Source organism: Apodemus sylvaticus, chromosome 3 (genome assembly GCF_947179515.1).
Source record: "Apodemus sylvaticus chromosome 3, mApoSyl1.1, whole genome shotgun sequence".
NCBI lineage: Eukaryota > Metazoa > Chordata > Mammalia > Rodentia > Muridae > Apodemus > Apodemus sylvaticus.
The window spans coordinates 46103961-46127238 of NC_067474.1; the positions used below are offsets into that span (position 1 = coordinate 46103961).

General features: G+C 43.8%; 1 protein-coding gene across 8 annotated transcripts in view; it reads left to right on the top strand.

Moving 5' to 3' along the window:
- Positions 1-23278, top strand: part of Bach2 (BTB domain and CNC homolog 2) — a 353635-nt gene that overhangs the window by 175214 nt on the left and 155143 nt on the right. For all 8 annotated transcript variants that reach the window (XM_052176178.1, XM_052176184.1, XM_052176180.1 and 5 more), the window contains one exon: positions 19779-19930. The gene's annotated coding sequence lies outside the window, so the exon portion shown is untranslated. The remainder of the gene's footprint in view (positions 1-19778; positions 19931-23278) is intronic.

Sequence of the window (23278 nt, forward strand, 5' to 3'; positions counted from 1 at the left end):
AGGTATATATCTGTGAAAAGCTAGATATTCTTCATATCCTTGAATCAAATCATTGTATGAGCACAGACTACAGTAGCAGTAACAGTCTAGCAATTCTCTATCAAGACAGGCAGCAAAGAGGTTTCCAGAAACACAGATCAGAGCCACTTGACTCGTCTAGTTGGGAGATAAAGTTATTTCTCATAAAATGTTGTTTGCCTAGAATAATTTATTCCAAATGCAATAGATCCCACTTCTTTTAATTTCTGTTCTAATTTTAATGTAAGTACTGCTCTATATGACTCATAAAGTTGAGAGCTGTTTTGTGCCTTTATTGATATTCAAAAACGTATACATTTCATTGGACAAATAGATGTGTTTTGGAAATGTTGAACTCAAAAAGGGTTCAGCTTGGGATGTGTATGGGGGTGGAGCTGGTGGCACCATATTACTACCCTGTTTGATCTTCACATGTTTCTCCCAAGGAGCTGTGATCAAAATGTACGAGTAAACAAATAAATAGCTCAACTTGGGAGAAGCAGGTTTAGGTGGAAGAAATGGGAAAAAATATTTATTTGGGGTCCATGTCACAGTTGAGATGCATGATGGGGTTACTAATTTATAATAAGCTAAGTGGGAAATTGGATGTTAAATTCCTATTTTCATTCCTAAGTGTCGGTAGCTAAAACTTACAGAACGAAGAACTGCTTAGGATAAGGGGAAGAGAGGTCAAACAAGATCTAGTGAATGTGGACGTTCTTAGCATCTAGGTGACAAAGGCCAGGAGCCTGGAGGTGAGTTGTAGGTGGGAAAAGCCCAAGGCTGGACTCTAAAACACAAAGATGGCAGCGGAGAAACAGCCGGCTAGGAAGCTGGGAGGAGGGCACAGGTGTGGCAGATGAGAGGCCAGGGCCGTGCGGCCCCACAGAGAGGGGGGACGCTACAGCCAAGGGAGTCTGTGAAGCTGTGTCAGAGCGTGGACTTGGCAAGACAGAGCTCTTTGGAGACATTGACATAAAGCAGGTTTTCCGATGACAAGAAACCTGCTTAAACAGGTCAGGGAGGGAAAAGGCAGCAAGTGTATACAAGTCTTTTGAGGATTTTCCATCCGAGAGGGAGTGGGGAGCAGTGAGCATCTGGAGGAAGCTAAGAGGGGTTTAAAGTTGAAAGGTGTCAAAAAGGCTCCTGTGCTGATGGAAATGGTGAGAGAGGGAGTGGGAGAGAGGGGGAGGGGGAGAGGAGGGAGGGAACAAAGGAGGGAGGGAGGGAAAAGATAAATTTAGGAAGAGAAGGTTTAAATGAGGGCTTTGAGAACAGTGATTAATTCTGCAGAGACATTGGAGTGGGGACATCAGAGAGGCCCAAGTATGGGACAGATCATTTCTATACCCTCAATGACAGAGAGCCGGCAACAACTGAAGGAGCACAGAAAGGTCTTGACTCATTTTCTGTCGTTTGCAGACAATTTTGTTTTAGCTCAAAGTTGGGTTCAAGGTCACAGGGCAACATCTTCATGATGACGCTGTCATGTGACATGATGCCACTTGTCAGTGGTGAATGTGAAGAATTCTGCCAACTGGCTCTGCCAAGATAACTTATAAGTCTGTTCATCTCACAAGAGGCTTCACACATTCAAAAGGGCAGGATTTGATGACCAAAGATCCTCTCTGACCCCCCCCACACACACACACACACTTTCATGTTTGATGTTGGTGATCGATTATTCTAGTCTGAATTTCAGGAGAGCAAGCCAGAGGCTAAATTCTGGATTTGTTTGTTGTTTTTTCTTGCATGGGTCTGAGCAGTGCAAGAGAGTCCACTGATAACCAGTTGGTGTCGTGTCCCCCTCTCTTTCTGATCCTGTCAAGCAGCTTCCCAAAATCCTGAATGGAAAAGGAAGTTAGACAAAAGGGGCCTTGGGATTCTTTGGTTGTTTAGTTTCAGCAAGTCTCTGACCTTCCCAACCTCCCTTGTATGTCTGTCACCAGAAGAAATTGCTCCGGAGTTTGAGCATCTAAATTTTCCACACATGACTCTGGGGGCTCGCAGTTTATATGACCTATATTTCATTCCAAGAAAATACTGTTCATCTGAAGTATTATATCCAATGATATCAGCACCAACCATTCATTCCCTTCTGTGCCGGCTAGTTTTATGTCAGCTTGACACAAGTTCGAGGCATCAAAGAGGAGGGAGCCTCAATTGAGAAAAATACTTCTGTAATATCTGGCTATCAGCAGACAAGCCTGTGGGGCATTTTCTTAATTAGTGATTGATGGGAAGGGGCCCGGCCCATTGTGAGTGGTGCCACCCCTGGGCTGGTGGCCCCAGGTTTTATAAGAAAGCAGGCTAAGTAAGCCATGTGGAGCAAGCCGGTAAGCAGCCGGCCTCCCTGGCCGCTGTATCTGTTCCCGCCTCCAGGCTCCTGTCTCGACTTCCTTCAATGATGAACAGTGGTATAGAAGTGTAAGTCAAATAAATCCTTTCCTCCCCACGTTGCTTCTGGTCATGATGTCTCACCACAGCAATAGTGACCCTAACTAAGACACCTTCCGTATCTCAGGTTAGTGACACATGACCAGCTCTGTGTCATCTCACAGCATGCCCCAGGTGAGGGGGTGGTTTAAGAAAGAAGGAAGTGACCTGTGTCTGGTTTCACTATGAGCAGGATGTGCGCGAGTCCTCGAGCCCTGTGGACAGGGCACTATGTAAGGCAGAGATCCGAAATCTGTTCTCTCGTTAAACATCCTTCAGTTTCGGGGAGTTCTCGGTAAGAAAGAGAAATAAAAACTGTAAATATTTATCAGAAAGTGCCAAGCAGATTCCACACAGCGTATACACGGAGCCAGCTCCTTCCTACAGGGTATAGTTTCCTGAATTCATTTCCCCCTGACTGCGCACTGCTTTGTAAGCCTGGTGCAGCTTTGTCATAGAAAGAAATATCCTTTGAGTAAAATTCTCTTTCATGTGCTCCTTTTGCCACTGAGTGGATAAACAGAGAAAGGAAAAAAACCAAAAAACCAAAAAACCAAGGGCTTAGACCTGAGCAGGTTGACATTTGGTAATAGAAATGTGTCAAGACTTCCTGTTGAACACCTCTTCCAAAATGAAAGGCACAGATAGAGTGTGGGGAATGGAACGAAATAGCTCCAAGCGGCAGGGCTTCAGAGGGTCACATCCACAAGCACGGTCTACATTAGCGTTGGGATGGAGCCACCCAAAACACTGATGAGATTGTGGTCGGCGGCTACAGACAAAGGCCATGGTAGAGCGCGCCGCCTGTTCTTCACTGTTAGGACCACTTTGTGTTTAAGATTGCATTTTGCTGTATACATTGCTTGTAACGGAAAACTAAATTGAAATGGTTTGTTTTAATTTTAAAGCTTAGACTTTTCCAAAGACATTAGCCCAGGGCCGTGATAGCGAAAGGACCCCGTGTGTCCCGGGTGGCATTCGAGGGAATTCCCACACAGGAGACTTAGAAAGAAAACGTGCTGCCATGCTTGGTCACTTCTGAGTATGGAGTATGTAGGTGTTATCCTTGTCGTCTTCCCTGGAGGAAAGATCTGTGTTGCTAGACTAGCAGGAGATAGATTTGCCTCTGAGAAAAGCCTATAATGATGTATGCAAGACATTGTGCGTAAAGTCGTCCAGGATGAACATGGCCGTCTGGGAGGAATTACCATTCCGCTCATGGGGAATGTTCAGTCAGAGTCAACTATTGGCTGTTCAGTCCATCATACAGACCGTCCCAGGCAGCTCCCCAGATGCTCTCATGTTGGGTAGGATTTATTCTTGGAAGTGTAGCTTCTTTGTCCTTGACTTGATTGAAGTGGTGAAGATAAACACACGTGCCCACCCCAGAGTATCCATACCGTGTTACTTTTGGTGCTCGGGGATACATTTACAGGCTAACTATCATCCACTGCTTTAGCTATCTGGGGAAACTTCAACTTCAAACTAGAGCAGTCCTCACGCCCTATTTTTGTCTCAAGAATGAAAAGGGAAAATCATTGAGCACAGGTGGAGGCCACAGGCCCCTGCTTCTGTCTTCCTTTCCCTTCTGAAGTCTGTTCTTCCCGTAGGGAACAGTGAGAGGAACATAAAACATAGAGACTGATGCAGAGGCTGTTAACCCTCAGAGGAACTGTTGCTGTGATCCCGGGGGCAGCCTGAGGAAGGCAGGGTCCGATTACCTCAAAGTTTTGGATCCCAAAGTTAGGACATAGGTCTAAATGTGGGCTTTCAAAGCATGGTTTGATGACTGACGTTAGGAGAATTACCCTTTCCTCATCCTCTCTCCTTGATCAGTGGTAGCTGTGGTATGGCCACCCCCGTACATAGATAAAAGAATTGCAAAGCAGGAAGCAGCCAATGTCTACGATTGCTTTGGGAAACTCCGCCGAGTGGGGGTGTCATGTGGGTTTTTAAGAGGGATCGCTCATGCATCCACATACAGCTGCTTAATTGCTTCTTACAGCTCAGCCTTATCGCTGGGGTTCTGTCTCCAAGCCTGCTTTACTCTTTTCTCAACACACATCGCTAGCTGCTCTTGGGTCGGTCCCCACTGGTCCTATCACACTGTTCAAGGAGCTGCTGCTGGACAGGTGGGGAGAAACCACAAAGGTGAAGGCCCCAGTGGTTTTAAGATTGAAGTTTGCTTGTGTTGCCCTGATACATTTGGCTACCAGTACGACCAAACAGGCAAAGGTTTAGCTAAGCCCTGTTCAGCATAGCATCCCACCATGGAGAAGGAGGCCTCCTGGGCAAACTCCTTTGCACTTCAAAGGATCATGGTCTACATCCTGTTTATTGGTGTGTACCTGAGTCTGCCCCTCACCAGCCCTTGTGTACACAGCCTTGTACATGGCTGCTTCTAACATCCATAAGGCCTCAAGCACGAACACAACTGATTGACCCCTGTGTCATATGATTAAATATTAAAATATTACAAATACATCTCACAAGCTAATTATCTGAGATACGTTTCTTGTTCTTCTGCCTTGCTGTGAGGGTTTTCAGAGGCCAGAAGAGAGGTTTGAATTTGTAATACTCAGGCATTTAGACTTCTAACTGAAGGCACGGTAGTGTGGGAACCAGTTTACCACAGCTCTTTCCTCCTTTTCTTCCCGTCCCCACACTCTGTTGTCCTGCATGCTGGAGGACTTCCGGGCCACACACCCGGCGTATCACTCATGACAGCCACCCTGGCCGTTTGCTTGCCCTTCGGGTTGATATAGCTGTGAAAGAGGAAGGACTCAGAAGAAAGGCATCCACAGACCTCTAAATCTTTCCTGGGACCCCGTGGGAGAAAACTCTGGGACCACTAAAGGGAGAGATGAATCAAGAACTCATGGAGGAACAGGGTGAAGACGGGGCTTTCTGGCCTGACTGAACTAGAGTGAGCCCCTCTTGCCTGAGTGGAAGGGCCTCACTGCCTGCAGACATTTATTTGAATCTCTTCTTCCATCAGGACAACACTTAAACCATTTTGCCTTGGCTTGTAAGCCCAAAATGGGTTAACCCTTCCTGCCAGGCCACTGTGCACGCAGATAGATGTTAGTGCCATAGGTGTCACAGAAACAGATGGTGTTGGTATAGGTTTTCTCGCCCAGAGCCCTCCTGTTATCCTGTCCCTCAGACTCCGCCCGTTCCCTGCTCACAGGCCACCTTGCCCACACCTCTGATGCAGGGTCTGGACAGGTAACCTGATGGCTTCTGTGACTATCACCCAGCTTTTCCTTTGTCTCCCCCAGAATAAGCAATCTCAGAACAGTGTGAGGAATTGTAACATTTGGGGGGGGGGGGTGCAGAGGGGAATGATATCAGAGGACCTTTGAGACCTGAGAATTGTGTAGGTGCTGATGAAGGGTCAGTAATCCCCTCTTTGCTGCCATCCCATTGACCAGACCACTTAGCCCATCAGCCTGATGCTATTTAGAAAAAATGGAGGCTGATTAATGCCTGCTTTGGTTAATAATTACTTCATTCGGGTGTTTTCAGGATGGAGTTTTAGATATAGGCGTGAAGATCAACCACCCTTTGCCAGTGAATGCCCTGCCAATAGAAGTTCGTTTAATTCTCCAAGAGCTTTTAAAATGATATTACCAGGAAATGCGATTCAGATTTCCCCCAAGTTGACAGAAAAGCATGAAATCTGTTTCTAGCAGATGTTCCCTCTGATCCCCAAATATAAACATGTTTGCAAGACGGTAGTGAGACAACCTGTTTACACAATGAAGTACTGAAAAAAGCAAACAAGAGAAGCATCTCCCCGAGCAGTCATTGTGATCAAAGAGCCGACGATTATTAGGGTGTAGAGGGAACTGATGACTCAAACTAGCACCACCGCGGTCTCCAGATTTCAGTTTCGTAACAGACTTTCTTTTCAGGAATATTCTTCATTTACACGCAAATCCGATTTTCTTTCTAAAATGTTTTTTCGATTTTTGTCAAACCGAAATTCTAGGATCCCTTCAAAAGATGACTCTGGTACCCAGATTACACTCAGATGAGCATCCTCTGGACGAGTCTCGGCATGGAGCGCGCGCAGGACTTTGCTCCTGGGATCCTATGCCTGAGGAGAGAGATAGTCAGTCTCCCAAGTGTGGTGTGTGACTTGATCTGCTCCTACCCATCCCCAATTAGTCAGAGACAGAGCAGAAGCTCTCGGGCTGCCTGTGGTGGAAAATAACTCTCTGAATCAATCAAAGTGTGGTATTTTGATCCTTTCATATGCCTGGGTATTCTGGGCAGCTGCATTCTCAAGTCAGTGACTCACAGATCAGAGATGTAAAGCAGCTCTGAATGATGGCTGGCTGAAGCAAAGTGTATCTGAGAGGAAATAATTATCATTTGTATCAAGCAGAGCAGTTTTTGTGAGATCAACCGTGATTGCCCTACAAAATAAGGCACCGTGGGGCAGAGCCCCAGGTTGCTGGGGAGGAGAGTGGCTTTAGCTCCGCAGAGAGTGGTTAAGAGGACAGCTTCTCTTGGAAGGAAACTGAAATCCTTTCACTTGGAGGCTAGTAAGGCCAGGCTCTACAGTACTCTCACCTGTTGATGCCCATGTAGATAGAGAAGGGGGCTGTGACCTCAGCTCTCTTTATAACTTCGTTCTGTGGAAAAGACCGGAGAGTGCAGGGCCTCGCCCCTCTAGTCTTTATGTAGATTGTCAGTGGAAAGGAGTGTTGCCTGCTCTGTGCTGAGAGCAGGGGCACCGCCCAGTGAGGGGAAAGGTTAGCAGTGTGAGCTCTTGGTGTTTATAGTGCAGTTGGATTAATGTGCGAACCTGCTCCTGTGCTCTAGAATATTGAAAGGTATCTAAGACTCTAACCCACCCTCAAAAATTGTACATGCAAAAAAGCTATTTGAATTAATAACCAAGTTCAGCAAGTTCATAGGGTTAAAAGACAACAGAAGCCAGAGGAGTGCTCAGAGGGTGAACATGTCTGCTACCCAAGCCCAAAGACCTGAGTGGCATCCCTGGAACTCATGGTTAGAAGGAGAGACCCAACTCCCAGAAGTTGTTCTTAGGTCTCCACATGTGCGCCTGCCCATAAAAGCATGCACATTCAACATGGAATAATTGAAAGAGTTAACATACAAAAATTAATTTCATTTCTGTATGTTAACAATGAGACATTAAAAATGAAATGAGGAAAACTCCATTTATAGTAGCATAAAAATAATAAAATACTTAGGAATAAATTTAAGAAGTAAAAGCAAATATGGTGGGAATGTTTAGTCTCAGCACTTGGGAGGCAGAGGCAGGTGGATCTCGGGTTTGAATCCATGTTAGGGAGTTTCAGACCAGCCTCAGAAATATAGTAAGACCCTATCCCAAAAAATAAAAAATACAAAGGAAAGAATACAACATTTGAACTCCAAAAACTACAGAACAGTGTGGAAATTATGAAAACGTAAATAAATGGAAAGACATCCAATATTCATAAGTCAGAGGACTCAACTAAGTTAATAATACTACCCAAACTGTGCATATTCAAAGCAGTCACCATCAAAATCCCAGTTGGCTATTTTCGCAGGAATTGCCAGTATGGTTTTAGAATTCATATGGAGATGCAAGGGGCCCAGAATAACTGTCTTAAAGAACAAGGTTGGAGCACTCACATTCCTTATTTTAGGACACACTACAGAGCCACTTCAACACACAGCATAGTATTCCACCTCACACCACACAACGATTGACAAATGCAGAAACTCTAGAACTCCTAGAAGAACACAGAATGTCTGGGCAGGGTATGTAGGTAGAGAAAGGATGATCTCAAGATAAAGACCAGCTACATAGCAAGTTCCAGGTCAATCTGGGCATGAAACATGATCTCCAAAACCACAGGAGACAAAGAAAATAAAATGGGTAAAATTAAAAACTTACGTGCATTTTAAATAAGACAATTAAGAAAGTAAAAAAAAGACAAACCCAATGAATAAGATAAAATGTGCACGTTGCATATCTAACAAAGGTTTATTATCTAGGATATATAAATAATTTTTATAATTCAACACACTTAAAGCAAATAACTCAGTTCATAACAACCAAAGAATTAAAGTATTTCTCCAGAAATACTTTAATACATACATATGCCAATATGTACATGAAACGACACTCAACATCACCAGTCATTAGGAAAATATAGATTGCAATCACTCATGGAAAACAGCTTTGAAGTTGCTCAAAATGTTACAGAATCAGCATATACAGAATCAGTACACTAATCAAGGTTCTCCAGAGAAATAGAAGGGGGTACATATATTCGTGTGTAAGAAAGACTTAGAATAAATGTGTTTTGAGGAACTGGCTCACGTGATTATTGCGGATGGCAATATAATCACCTGGCAGGACCTAGGATCATTTGTGAGTCGAGCCTATGGGTATGCCTGTGGGGATTGTACAGATTAGGTTAGCTTCTGGCCAGGCCTGTGAATGATTGTCTTGATAGGTTATTTGAGGTGGAAGACTCACCCCAAACAAGGACTGACTCATTCCCTGGGCTTAGTGTCTTGGGATACATGAAAGGGGACAGCAATCTGCACACCAACAGATACCATTCTCTTCCCTGAGTGCAGATGCATTGTGGCCAGCTGCTGCAGGTAGGCGAGCAGATGCATTGTGGCCAGCTGCCTCAGGTAGGACTCGCCTACCTTGACAGACTGAATCCTTGAACTGTGAACTGATATAAATCCGTTGAGCCTTACATTGCTTTTGTAGGAAGAGTTTATCATGGCAACTGGAAAAGTATGGAGAAAATTAAGACAGGATGGAAGCTAACAAGTCTAAACTCTGTTTAGAATCTAGACAGTCTAAATCTAAAGACAGTTTGCTGTCCCTCTTCCTCAGAAAGGCCTTCAGCTGATTGAATGAATCTCATTTGTATTCTAGACAGTAATATGCTTTACTTAAAGACTACATTAGTAAATGTTATTAAGCTCCTCTGAAGTATGTGTTCTCACCCCTCTCAAGATACATTCACGCAGTACATTGTGGCTTAACGAGTTAGCAAAACCAAGTAGCCATTGCCCTGAGCAGCTCTATTCCCAAACATACAGCCAAGAGAATTTGAAACACATGTCCAAATAGGACTCTGTCTGAATGCTCACAGCGACATTAATCACATAGGCAAAAAAGTAGAAACAGCACAAATGTTCATTGATTGATAATATTCACATAGGCAAACATGGAAACAGCACAAGTATCCTTTGATTGGTAAGTGTTTAAATGGTGCATCATATGTGTTCTGTATGCTTTCTGTCACTGTGCAGAATCCTTAGAAAAACAACCTAAAGGGAGAGAGATTTATTTCGGCCCACAGTGTCAGAAAGTTTTAGCCCATAGTCACTTGTTTCTGGGCCCGTGGTTAGACAGAACATTGTGGTGTAAAGACATTATGGAGAAAAGGGAGGAAGAGGCCATGCGTGCTTCTGTGATCTGTTTCCTCTGTGTCCCACCAAACTCCCAGTGACCCCCAGCTATAAACCCACCCATGGGTCCATCCACTGTTGAGGTTAGATGATCCAATTACCTCTGAACACTGCTGCAGCGGAGACCACCCCTTCAGCCCATGAGCCTTGCGGGGGTGGGGGGGTGGGGGGTGAAGATGATCCAACCTAAACTATAACACACTATTATAGGTCTCTGTTTGTTTCTTTGATAAGGCACCATGACCAAGGCAGTTTTTAGAAGAGGTTTATTTGGACTTAGGCTCTGGGGGGTGAAGAGTCTATCGTGGTTAGGAAACCTGGAGCAAGCAGTGGACAAGGCAGCTGGAGCAGGAAGCCGGATGCTCACATCTTCACCAACAAGCACAAAGCTGAGGGAGTAAACTAGAAACACCTCACCTCCAATAAGATTCCCCTCCAACAAGGCTCTACTCTCTGAGCCATGGTAAACAGCACCAGAAACTGGGATCAAGCACTCAAAAGCCTAAGGCTATAAGGAATATAGTTCTCATTTAAATGGGAATTTGGTATATAGCATCAGCAGCAGCTTACCATTTAGTTATTAAAGGTAATGATGCATGCTGCATCCTAAGTGAACTTTGAAAGTACCATGGTAAGTAAAAGTAAACCAAGCACAAAATGCTACATAGCATACCGTCCCATTTATATGAAATAGCTAGGATAGGTAAGTATGTATGGACAGAAACTAGCTTACTGTTTTCCAAAGGCTGGAAGTAAGACAAGATAACTTATGGCTATAGAGTTTCTTCTGTGTGTAATAAATATTAGATATGATATTAAATAGTAGTGAGGGTTACACACTCTGTATATGCTAAAAAGAACACCACTGGACCATATATGTCAAAGTTGTGGATTTCACAGCATATGAATTGTGTCTCAATAAACCTGTTTTTAAAAAAAAAAAGCACTGAAAACTGGACATAAGTAGGCTTGGCTTCCACAGTAGTAGGGGTCATTTCTAAGAGGCACTGAGACTCATCTCTGGGGAATTAGGAAGCAAAGAAATGGGCACTGCTTCCTCTGATCCTAGAAGGGTTATGAATGTCCGTATGTTAATATGGCCCCCTTGTGTCTGTTCATCTCCAGACACTGAGCTATTGGTTAACTGGTCTCCAAATTGATCAGTTCTCCATCTGCTTCATCAAGTTGCTTCAATAGCAGAAACCCTGGCATGGACTCAATAAAGATAGCCACACTTGGTGGTCAGAGGGAGCAGATGGCTTACTCCCAAGAAGCAACACAGGAAATACTAAATGATTCCTATTTTTTTTTAAGAGCAGAAAACATAAAACTTAAATTCAAAAGGGGGAGGTTGTTACTATTGTTTGTTTTTTAATTTGGTTTTAAGTGTTTTGGTGATGTAAGTGGTTGAAAGAATCAACGTCAGCAAAAAAAAAAAAAAATTGACAGGAAGTTAAGTGGGATCTAAGATGACTGTAGCACCTACAGAACATCAAGTAGACCAATACAGCAGAGACTGACCAGAGGAGTGGGTGTTCCCAACACTGTCGGCTAACTTGGTGCAGCCATGTTTACAATAGGCTTGACCAGAAGCCAGGTGGAGATGTCCCTAAAGCCAAACCAGAGCTGAGGCAAACAGCACCAGAGGAAATCACCCTGAGAGGCCCAGGGCCTCAGGACCAGGGCCGGGGCCTGGGAACAACATGAACTCTTGTTCTTTTACAGGAGATTGTAATCTGGACTTCACAGATGCATAGAGGACCCCTAATAGACTTGAAAAGGTCCTTGAACCTTTGATTACCACATGGAGCCGTTTTGTATGTGTTCATTTTTTTCCGAGGAAGGAGTCATCAGGTTGTAAAAGGATCTTTGATAGGAGAAATGTTTAAACATTATTTAGAGTGCCAGGCTAATTTTCTGGCTGTGTGATACATTGCACTAAGTGGTCTGGCACTCCCAAGTTTTGGACTAAAAATGAATTCTTAGTGCATGATCTCACTGCCTGCAGGGCAGTTTGATTCTGCCCTGGCATTTGATAGGACTTGTTAGGGGATTAGGAAACGCAGGATGTTGGTACGTTTGAGGTCATTAAACAAGAAAGGAAGAAAAATATATTGTGGAGTTGAATTAAATGCTGAATGGCTGAGGATATCCTTTATGGTCTTTGCCAACACTTGGGAACCCTGCTTAGAAACAAATGAGTGACAAGGCAGCTCCGTCTAGATGCAGCATGTTGGGAAAACAAGTCATCTTTCCAAGAAATGCCACTTCAGTCATCCTTTGACAGTGGAGACACTGTCCATGCTGTGTATGTGATTATAACTAGAATATGAGCTAGAAAAAAATATCCAAAAGCCCCTTTCCATACGGAAACCAGAGTTCCTACAGCTCTGGTGTCAAATATGGATAAACAATGAAGGGTGTGACCTGGAGACCCTGACCTATAGGAAGGAGTCTATAAAATGAAGCACAGTCCTCAATGGGCCTTTCTCTTCAGGCTCTTGCTTCAAGTCTTATTTCTGGTCTTGATCATTAATTCCCTTTCATTACATTAGATGGATAGTGGTGTTGGTTGCTCAACCAAAAATGTACTTACAACCACTAAACTGTTTATCTAAAATGGTGAAAATGGTCCACTACAAACTCTAGATACTTTATTATAACAAAAACATAGATCGGATAATGCAAAGTGAAGGTCCACTTACCTTATGCAAAAAGAATTCTGTGCATGAGAACTCTGCGTTCAGAACTTATCAGTGACCAGTCTAACCCAGAGAGCACCTGAGGACCCCACCAGCCAGGAAAGAATAGAATAAAAACAGGACAGTTTCTGTGGCAGTAGGAATAATGAGCCAGGTGAGAAATCACAGCTGATAACACAGAGGCAGGGAGGAGTAGATGGCTGTGAGGCGCCATGTGAACATGGAACCGACAGCCTGCTCTGAGGGCCTGGTCGTCAGTGAGGAACAAAGAAGACTCGTGGCTTTTCTGCGGGAGCAGTTGGATCCACAGTAGCATCTTCTGTTGACATGAGGCCTCACACCTCCCCTACCGCCCTCACCTCACTTGTCTTCAAGGCTCTTGGCAAGACTTATTACAGCCTTCCCTCACCTCATCTGCCATCCTTGTGTGCACCCCAGCAGCTCCCCACAGGGTCACCTCAGAAACACACAGACTTGTGAGTGTGGGATCAGCACCCACAACTGTGTGCCTGGATGACACAAAGCAAGTCAGTCTGCAGGTGAGGCTGAGAGGTTGCGTGGCTCTGAAGAAGCGGGGCAGAACTGTGCAGGATCTGTTGGCTTCTAGAGAGAGATAGCAGAGATCTTAGAAGCCTGGAAATCTTAGAAGGAGGAAGAAAGATCTCTATAACTTGCCAGAGTACTGAAGCTAGGAGGAAGAGTTAAGACATTGCTGAGGTCCATCCAGGATCCAAGAAGCATTCTTCACGAAGTTGGCTTCTGCATACCCCTAAGAGGATGCCCACTTGCGGCCCACAGTGAACATGACCTCTGCCTATGTGATATGTTATCCTTGAAGTCATGTGGCCGCTAGGACCCCAAAGCCATTTATAACCGACTCTGTGGATGTTTTCTGAGAGGGAGTTGCCAGGGCTGATGATCCTCTTCAGAGACTGGATCTCAGGATGCCATTGCTATTGTGATATCCAGCAACCATGGACCCGCTTACAGTGACTCCTAGAGAGAACTCTGGCAAGATGATGATACTGCTTTTTTCAAAAGAAACTACAACAGAAGGGGAAGGGGGGATGGGAAACACACCTATATGTGGTAATGTGCTTCACAACGCATGCGCCCTAACAAACTAAGCAATCAGTTTGTGTACAAACTGCCACTGCACCTGCCGCGTTGCCACTTTGCTTTGCTGTTTTACCCTGTTTTACCGAGTGCACAGAAAAAGTGAACACCCTTCCTTTGAGGAGAGGAGCGTCCCCTCTCCAAGTGGTGGTGATATTGGTGCTGTATAGGAAAGGGTGGCTGTTTCCTTGGGTGAGCCTGGGTAGTCCTTTACTCCAGCGGTGTGACCTTAGGTAAGGCACTCTGAGTGTCTGAGCCAAGCTTCTTTTATCCTCCAAATGGGCTAATAACACTGAACCTAGCTTGGTCCCTAATAGTTTTCAGTAAAGGGAAATCATGGTGGTAATGCAGACGCTGCACCCACAAACTGGCTTCTGTTAGTTACAGAGTCCATGAAAGTCTAGAAATTAGTTCAGATAAGCTAGTTTTCACACATTTCTTTTTGGCTATTTCTCCTTTTCTTATAACTCTCCTTTCCAAATCGCGTAGTGACAAATAGATCAGGTTGCAACCTCTTTTAGGATAGGATAGATAAAAGTCTAGGTTTTGCTGTATCTGGGAACATAAACACAACCATGGTTTGTTAGCCTGTGTGAATTTAGGCTCAGCAACAGATGGGCCGAAGGTCTGCATATTATATCTCAGCAACTGCTTGCCAGCTGCAGTTCCACAAACAGAACAACTGGGTCCCAGCACCTGAAACGTTTAAGTGATATCTCCCTAAGGCTATGTGCCTGTGTGTGTCCACCTGTGTGTGTGCCTGTGGTAGTGTGTGTTGTACCTTATCTGTCTGTCATCTGTCTCTCTGTCTCTGTGTGTGTCTCTCTGTCTGTCTGTCTGTCTGTCTCCCTCTCTCCCTCCTTCCCTCCCCCACCTCTCTCTCTTATCTTTTCTCCCATTTTGCAGCACAGGGCACATTTCCTTGCATTGCTTTCCCAGGGCAGTAGAAGACACAAGAGCCCCAAGATCTGCAATCCAAGCATCTTCTCATAAGGGGATGTCTGGATTCTGTTTGAAAGACAATTTTTTTAAAATTCATATTTATAGATTGAAAATTTTAACACCAGGATAACCTATTACTTTTAAAAGCTTTTCTGGCCACAAAATGGTGGCCCCATTTAGTCCTTCTTGGTATGAGTAAGAACTTTAGAACCACTCCAAACATGTTTGTCAGTGAGCCTATAACTAATATTTCCAGCAGAAAATTTTGTCACCTGTGACCTGCAGAACATTTGAAGTTGACCTTGCATAGTAGAAAATGGTCTCTACTTGTGACTTTTATTTTTGGAATTAAGCTTTGAACTTTGTTTTGTTTTCTGACCACTGTCCATTCTCTAGGCACTTAATCCAGAAGTGGGAAATGCCCCTGTGTAAATAGGGATGCATCTCAGTTTTACCACTAAAAACCAGTAAGCTGATTTTGGACAGAAGTGGTATCCTGAAACTAGAAAATTCACCTTGACCTTTTCCCGTAGCATCTCGGCTGAGCAAACTCCTGCTGCTTTGCGGAACTGTCTTCCACTCCATGAGTTAATGCTGATAAAGGAGAGAGAATGAGCTCAGAAACTCTTTATCCCAAAGCCAAGGTGCCACCACGTGTGGTTGTTAGACGGCGTGCATTCAGGCTCAGCACGGGCATGGCCTGACGTTCTGAATACTTTATTTTCTGTTCTTTGTGTTACTCTGCATCCTGGGAAGGTGGGAAGGAGCAATTAGGGGAGGAAATTATCCTCAGGAAGACACCAGAGGATCAGTGCTGGGAGCGGGACAAGCCCTGTGCTACCTTTCTGTTTTGAAGAAGTGATTCTGCTCGTATGAGAACTATGTGTGGGTGAAAAGCCTCCACCTGCCGTCTCCCGGGGAAAGAAGCTCATCACATCCTATTAAGCCCACGAAGACCATCTCAGCTAAGAGTCAAGCTGTTGGGGATAAAGAACGCCATCCGCATTGCCTATACAACTTTCCAGAAAACCAAATCGTTTCTCAGCTAATTGGTACAAATGTTCCCTTGCCCACTGTTTACAGCTGGAGGCCCTCTTGAACATTTTTACGACTATTTATGTAATTAAATACCATTTACTCTTCCTACCTTAAAAATGCAGGTCCTGCGGACTCTTTCTTTAAGTAAATTTAAGATTACACAAGAGGGAATTATAGACAGATAATTTCCCACGTTTGCAGTATGCTACTGTATTTGGAAAAAAAATGAATAGAAACCACGCACGTGCCTACTTCTGCACTTCCCCCAGCTTCTCTTAACAGTAAATATGAAGAAATGAAAAAGCAATGTTGTCATGCTTGGTATAGCTGTACCACGACCCCTCACCCGCCGTTTCCTAAGAACTGTCCAGTGAGCCACTTTGTATGTGGAGTCTTCAGAAATCGATCTTATTAGACAATGCAATGGAGGCAGCAAGCATTCAGCGTTCTCTTACTCACCATTGTTTCTGAGAGGCCAGGTCAGTTCAGAGGGCTTACTGGCTGAATGGAGGTGTTATGTGCTATCCTGTGGGCCACTGGGCCTGGAAGACCTCCAAAAAAAGCAGTGTCCTATAGTTGAGTTATCTGCTATCGATGTTTAACTATTTAAATTTAACTTAATTTAAAATCAATTGCTCATCCTTAGCAGGTAGACTCCAGGTACTGGGTGGCCACACTGAGGCTGCTGTGCTGTGCTGTGCTGTGCTGTGCTGTGCTGTGCTGTGCTGTGCTGTGGAAATGCTGAGGTCCCCATTATCACAGAGGCCTACAATAGTGGCCCCGGGACTTTTAAGAACATCCCTTGTGACCATAGCATATAGTTAACACAAAAGCCCTCCTTATATACCTGCTTGAGACTAGTGGTCAAATAGCAATCAGATTGCTAGCAAGACACCATTTAGCAATAAATTTTTTTTGGCTATACCAGTTGTTGAAGTGAAGCAGCGCAGTCTTTAGCAAAGACTGGGTGATCTAAGCTCTCCATTATCTGCCAAGCCATTAGGGGCACTGGCTGTTGCCCTAAGGTTTCCAGCCCCTTCTTTGGTCAATGTAAAATGAGGATGCTAATGTCTGTCTCATCCTAGAGAGTAACAGGACCCTCAGGAATGTCGCCCCAACACTGAGGACCTCTGACTTGTGGCTAGTGCTTTAGGCCATGGTGATTTGCGTCATGGTGCCTTGACTTTGAGTAGAGGCCACTTTCTAAGGATCATTCCATGGGCTCGCATACCACTCTTATGGCCATGTCCCAAATGACAGAACTGTCAGCCTCAACAAGACCTCAGACATCATCTCATGACCCAGAGAGTCCCTCAGCTAGTTTGTGACCAAGTGAGAAATACAACAATTAATGTGGTATTTATTCATTCACACGACTATTGACTACCCTTTTCTGTGTCTTTCCTTCACTGTGAAATGGGGATTATTAACCTTAATGCCTAGCAATGTTGTTAATACAAAACAAGATGACTTTTAATGTTAAATGTACACCTTATAATGTGGAAAACAAAAAACCCCACATATATTCATGTACATATGTATTTTCCACCTTGTTTAATACTTAAAAGAACCTGTGTGAAGAATTAGGCACAGAGGCAGAGCACCTGTCTCATACAACAAAGCCACTGAGAAGCAGAGGGCTGTGTCTCTCCTGACTTAGGAACAGTAATCTCTTGTAAATGTACAATAATGCAGCCATGTGGCATTGCTAGTTTTGGGCCTGTGGCATTTTGCAGTTCAAGAGCTAGCGATATTGAAAGTTATTGCTTTGCTCGAGTGGTGCAATTTTTTTTTTTTTTACACTTTGATAATCTGCCAGTTGCACAGACTTTGGTTCAGCCTGGGCGGCTTTGAAGTATATTTTTAAAATGAGAGAATCCAGATTTGTAATTAGCTTTGCAAATGCTAGTTGTACAGTTTCAGCATCCGAAAAGCTTCTGCTAAATGTTCCTGTTACTAGTGGCAATTTTGCATTTTTTTTTATTCCCTCTCTGTCCCCCAAGCAATTAGGAGAAACAAAGTCTGCCCTTTGAGGGTCACTTCCTCACCTCCTCATTTGTATACACTGGAAGCTTGGTGAACTCAGAGAATTAACTAGATATCTGATCGCAACAAAGGGCAAACCCTTATAAGCCACTCTGACACTTAGGCTACTAATTATCAGGACAACACTCCCAGAATTATTAGGAAGTTACGGTGAGCAAATATTCTATCTTTTCATACACCTCTGTTTCTATTGTTGTTGTTGTTATTGTTGTTGTTGCTTTTGTGACAGGACAGCACAGATTTTCATGTAAGATTGCTGGAAGAGATGAACTTAGTTCACTCTCAAAATAAAATTGAAAGTGCTCACACCCTGATTCCTCAGATCTTAGCTATGTTATTGGATGTGCTGGACTCAGAAGTTGTGTTTATAGATAAGAATAGAGTTGTTCTGTTCCAGGAACACTGGGAGCAGGAGAGATGGTCCTCCCCAGGGAGGAGCACACCCATTGGTTTTGAAGTCCCAAATGGACAGCCATGAAAACATACATTCAGGTACCATTAGACAGACTGAATGGGTTATATTTAGGGATATATATGCATATATATATATGTATATACACACACACGTAATAACATTTAGTGAAAAAAAGACTAATTTGAATTTGAAGGAAATTTTGGAGGTGTATAAAGAAGACTTTGGAGGAAGGAAAAAGAAGAAAGAAATGTAGTTATAATTTCAAAAATTTTTTAAATTAGTTTTTTAGAAAACAAAAAAACAACACTGGTTCTGCATCCAAAAGGCCCAGGTTCAGTTCCCAGCACCTATGTGGAGGCTCCCAACTGTCTGTAACTTCAGTCTCTGGGGGTCTGACACCATATTTGGCTTACACAGGCACTATATACAGGAGGGCTACATGCACACGGTGCATTGATATACTTTCAAGCAAACACTCATACGCATAAAATAAAAATATGCAAAATTTCAGAAAAAAGGAAACCTAAAGAAAAACTTGTGAGGACATCTTTGAAGTTCACATAACCAACCTAGTCATCTTTCTAGGGACCCAAGAAATGGTCAGAAACTGAGGCAGTCTGACATTCAGGTGACCTTCAGTGTCACTTCCAGTGACAATGAAGGAAAACAACTAAAATGTCCTCATTTGAGAGAAATAGTTCATGTTTCTATGAAATATTATAATAGTACAGAGATTCAAAAGTGTGTTTTCAATAACTGGCAATGCTGGGGCATGCTCTCACTCATGTAACTCACATTTTATTTCATAATTAAATAAAAAAACCTCTGTGTTTGTGTATCAAAGGAATACACAATCCAATTTTAAATCCAACACTTTTTAGGATGTGGTACATGTGTGTGTGTGTGTGTGTGCAGTGTATCCAACCCCAGAAGGGTTGACACTGAAGGGGCTTCAACAACAAAACATCCTTAGTCATTTATTGCTGAAGGTTACCACTGTTCATTATTTTTTCCTTATACTCTTTACCTGCTTTTGTGTGTTCTACAACAAACATGAACTCATTATCAGAGAAGAGGAAATAAATATGTCTAATTTTATGAATGAAATTTTGATATGAGGATGTAAGGTCAGGCTAAAGCCAACAAGAAGCTTGTCTGATTTGAAAATCAACACTTTTGAGGCACCAACGTCAGTCAGAATTTACAAGTTAATCTAGAACCTCTTCTAGTTAAGACCAACGCTTTGGCCTCTATACTGGGGCTTTTGAATTTGTTCAAGAATGCCTTCTGAGGGAACAGGAGAGACCGGGATGATTGGATTATAGCCACCTCCAAGCTGTGTGTGTTCAAGTGAACCCCTGATAAGGGAGGCTTGTCTGTAGGAAACACCTGGAGAGGAGGTCTTCCGCCTGAATAGAGTTCAGATATTGGTCCTAGTGGGGTTGTCTTACTCTGGCTGTGTAGTTCGGTGGAGAGGAACACCAGAACCACCATGGAGTTCTGTATTGGTCTCAAAGATGAGTAGAGGTTGTGAGGCAGCAGGCAGGAGAATCTCCAGGTGCAACACTTACATGACTAACAGACTTTTCCTTCCGGTCTAGGTGGACACTCACTGACCTATCACAAGATTGCCTCACCGAGTTTTGGGGTCCATGTCTGAATGGATTGCTGTAGCCTTCTTCTCGTCTCTTCCTCTGCCCAGTTCCCGGCATCCTAAGACTCGAAGCCAGGACAGGACCTGGGGAAATTATATGTAAGTTTTTACTAAGATTTCTTTGCTTTAACCTAACAAGGCTAAATATGACGTGATAATACCAATAATCCAAGCACACAAAAATTAACTTTCTTTTAAGAAAGCATCACGAGACATGTAAACGAGGCAAGAAACAAGGGCTGGAACCCCAGTATTAGTACTCCCTTAGCTCGGTGGTCCTTAAGCATCAGCTTGCATCACAATCGTACAGGCAGTTTTGAGTCAATAAATGTGGTGCCAGCCAGCAGTCTGTTTTAGTAACAGTTTCCCAGTGGTGCTGATGTCGCTGCTCCAAAGCCCTCAGTTTGAGAATCAGCACTTTAACACAAAGGCAGGAAGAACTATATGCTTTCATACTGAATACATTAAGAGGTAGAACCTGTACTTACCTCATTGACTCATACCCCACAAAACAGCCCTAGGATCTGCACGGCAGCTTCAACTCAGAAGTCCAGTGGTTACCACGCGCCCACTTCCTCCTATATGGCTGGTCATTCTTGGCCTTGGCCCTTAGAAGGTTGAAGTAACAGTGCAGCTATTAGCTTGAAGCAGTGGCCACAGTCCCTTGACAGGCGTGCATACCGTGTAGGATGTCACAAGGAGAATCTGCGGTTCCTTTTCAAACTGGGTCTTCACAGTACCATCCCTCCCTGGTACGCTGAAGTGTAACTTCATTTACAAAAGACACATCAAGGGAGGTTCACCGCCAATGACCAATGGGTGACCTCAGTCCTGCCTTACTTTGAGGTCAGCTCATTACGGTGTTAGCTTCCAAAAGTCTAACTGCTTACCTGCCAAAAGCAAAGACTGTTTACTCTGCACTGATTTAAAACCATGAAGAGTTTGGCTATGCAGATCCTCACTTGGACACAAGTGGACAGACATACAGACGTGCACACATGCCTGTGAGCATGCTGTATGTTACCAAGCCAATGTAGACACTGAATGTATTTTTCTTTCATTTCATTAAATCAATGAGAATGTAAAATTGTAATGGTGATACTGTCCTGTCTAGGAAACATCTGAGAAATTGCTGGGTATTTTAAATTTGTGATTAGGCGCTACCGTTTTCATAACATTTTTCTTGGATGTTGTAAATGTTGGCATTCAAAATAGTACTTGGGATTTGCAATTCATTCAGAATTATTATTATTAGAATTGGGAATGGCCACTGTTAATGCTATAATTGCCACCCAGCTACGTTATCATGAAATAGGCAGCCATACTTAGTGTAGTTGCTCATAGGAGATACCTGGGGTTGTCACACTCACACAGTCCACAGGAAGAACAGTGGTACCAGCAGCAGGGCAGAGGAGCGGGGTATGTTGCTTAATGGGTACAGTGTGCGAGCTGCAAAGGTTACATTTTGGTAGGTGATGGTGATGTGAGCTACATGGTAATGAACATGTTCTTAAATATCACCAAACTGTGCATTCAGAATGATTAAGAAAGTATCATATGTTACAGTCTAACATAATGTAAAAGACAAAACAAAACAGCTATATAGCAGAGCTCAGTCTTTCTTTCAAGGATGCTGGTCCTTGGCAGCAAAGTGGCATCTGGAGAGGCCGCAGAGCCATCTTACACCGCTCTCTCATCCTGCTACCTTTTTTTTTCAATAATTTTTTATTCATTTTTGATGCCTCTCACAGGCCCCCTCCCTCCTCTCCTTCCCCTCCTCCCCCTCCTCTCATCAGCAGAGGAGGAGAGCTCCCCTTGAGGACCCTATCCTGGAACATGCAGTCCCAGCAGGACAAAGCACATGCTTTCTCACTGAGGCCCAGCCAGGCAAGCCAGGTAGAGGGACTGGGATCCAGTGGCAGGGGACACAGCCCGAGACATCCCTGCTCCACTTGTGAGATGACCCATGTGAAGATCAAGCTGCACATCTGCTACAGATGTGTAAGGAGTCTAGGTCAAGTCCCTGATGTGTGCCTGTAGGTCCCTACATCTGCCGCCATCCCCCACAGGATGAAGTCTGTCAGAGGCTGGCTCTCACACTGGATGGGTCTCGAGTTGAGGCAGTCATCAGATGGCCATTCCCTCAGTCTCTGGTCCATCATTATCCCTGTACATCTTGTAGGCAAGACAGTTTTTGAGTGGAAGGTTTTGTGGATGGATTGCTGTCCTCTTCCACCTCTGGAAGTCCTGCCTGGCTATAGGAGGTGGCCACTTCAGTCTCTACATCCCCCTCTAGTAGGAATCTCAGCTAGGGTCATCCACACACACTCCCCATATCCTTTCCCATTCCAAGCTTCCAAAGAGTCCCAGAGATGCCCCCCATCCTGCCGCCGCCGCCGCCGCACTGATATCTATTATCATGCCCAGCACCTTCCTCTTCCCACACCTGATAACCATACCAGCCCCATTCTCCACCTCACCCCATCTCCTACCCAGTTCCTTCTCTCCATACGCCTTGGATGACTATTTAGTTTCCCCTTCTGAGTGACATTGGTGCATCCTCCCTTGGGACCTCCTTATTACTGTGGATTGTAGCACGGTTATCCTGTACTTTATAGCTAATGTCCACTTATATGTGAGTGCAGGCCATACATTTTCAGGCTCACTCAAGATGATATTTTCAAATTTCATCCATTGGCCTGCAGAATTCATGATGTCTTTGTTTTTTAATAGCTGAATAGTATCGCATAGTGAAGATGTAACACATTTTCTTTAATTATCCTTCAGTGGAGGGTAAACAAAATTGTTTCTAGTTTTTGACAATTGTGAATAAAGCTGCAAAGACCGTAGTTGAGCATGTGTCTTTGTGGGATGGTGGAGCCCCTTTTGGGTATATGCCAAGGAGTGGTATACCTAGGTCTTATGGTAGAGCTATTTCCAGTTTTCTGAGAAACTGCCAAATTGATTTCCAACGTGGTTGTACAATTTTGCTCTCCCACCAGCAATGGAGGAGGGTTCTCCTTGTTCCACATCCTCCCCACATGTACGATGGCTTGAGTTTTTGATCTTAGCCTTCTGGTGGGTGTAAGGTGGAATCCTAGGGTCATTTTGATTTGCATTTTCCTAATGACTAAGGAAATTGAATATTTCTTTAGGTTCTTCTCAGATGTTAAAGATTCCTCTTGAGAATTCTCTGTCTAGCTCTGTACCTCATTTTTAATTGAGTTATTTGGTTTGTTAGTATCTAACTCTTGAGTTCTTTATATATTTTGATTATCAATCCTTTGTCAGATGTAGGGACGGTGAAGATCCTTTCCCAATCTATAGGTTGCCGTTTTTGTCCTATTGACAGTGTCCTTAGCCTTACAGAAGATTTGCAGTTTCATAAGGTCTCAGTTAGCAGTTGTTGATTTAGTACATGAGTCATTGGTGTTCTGTTCAGGAAGT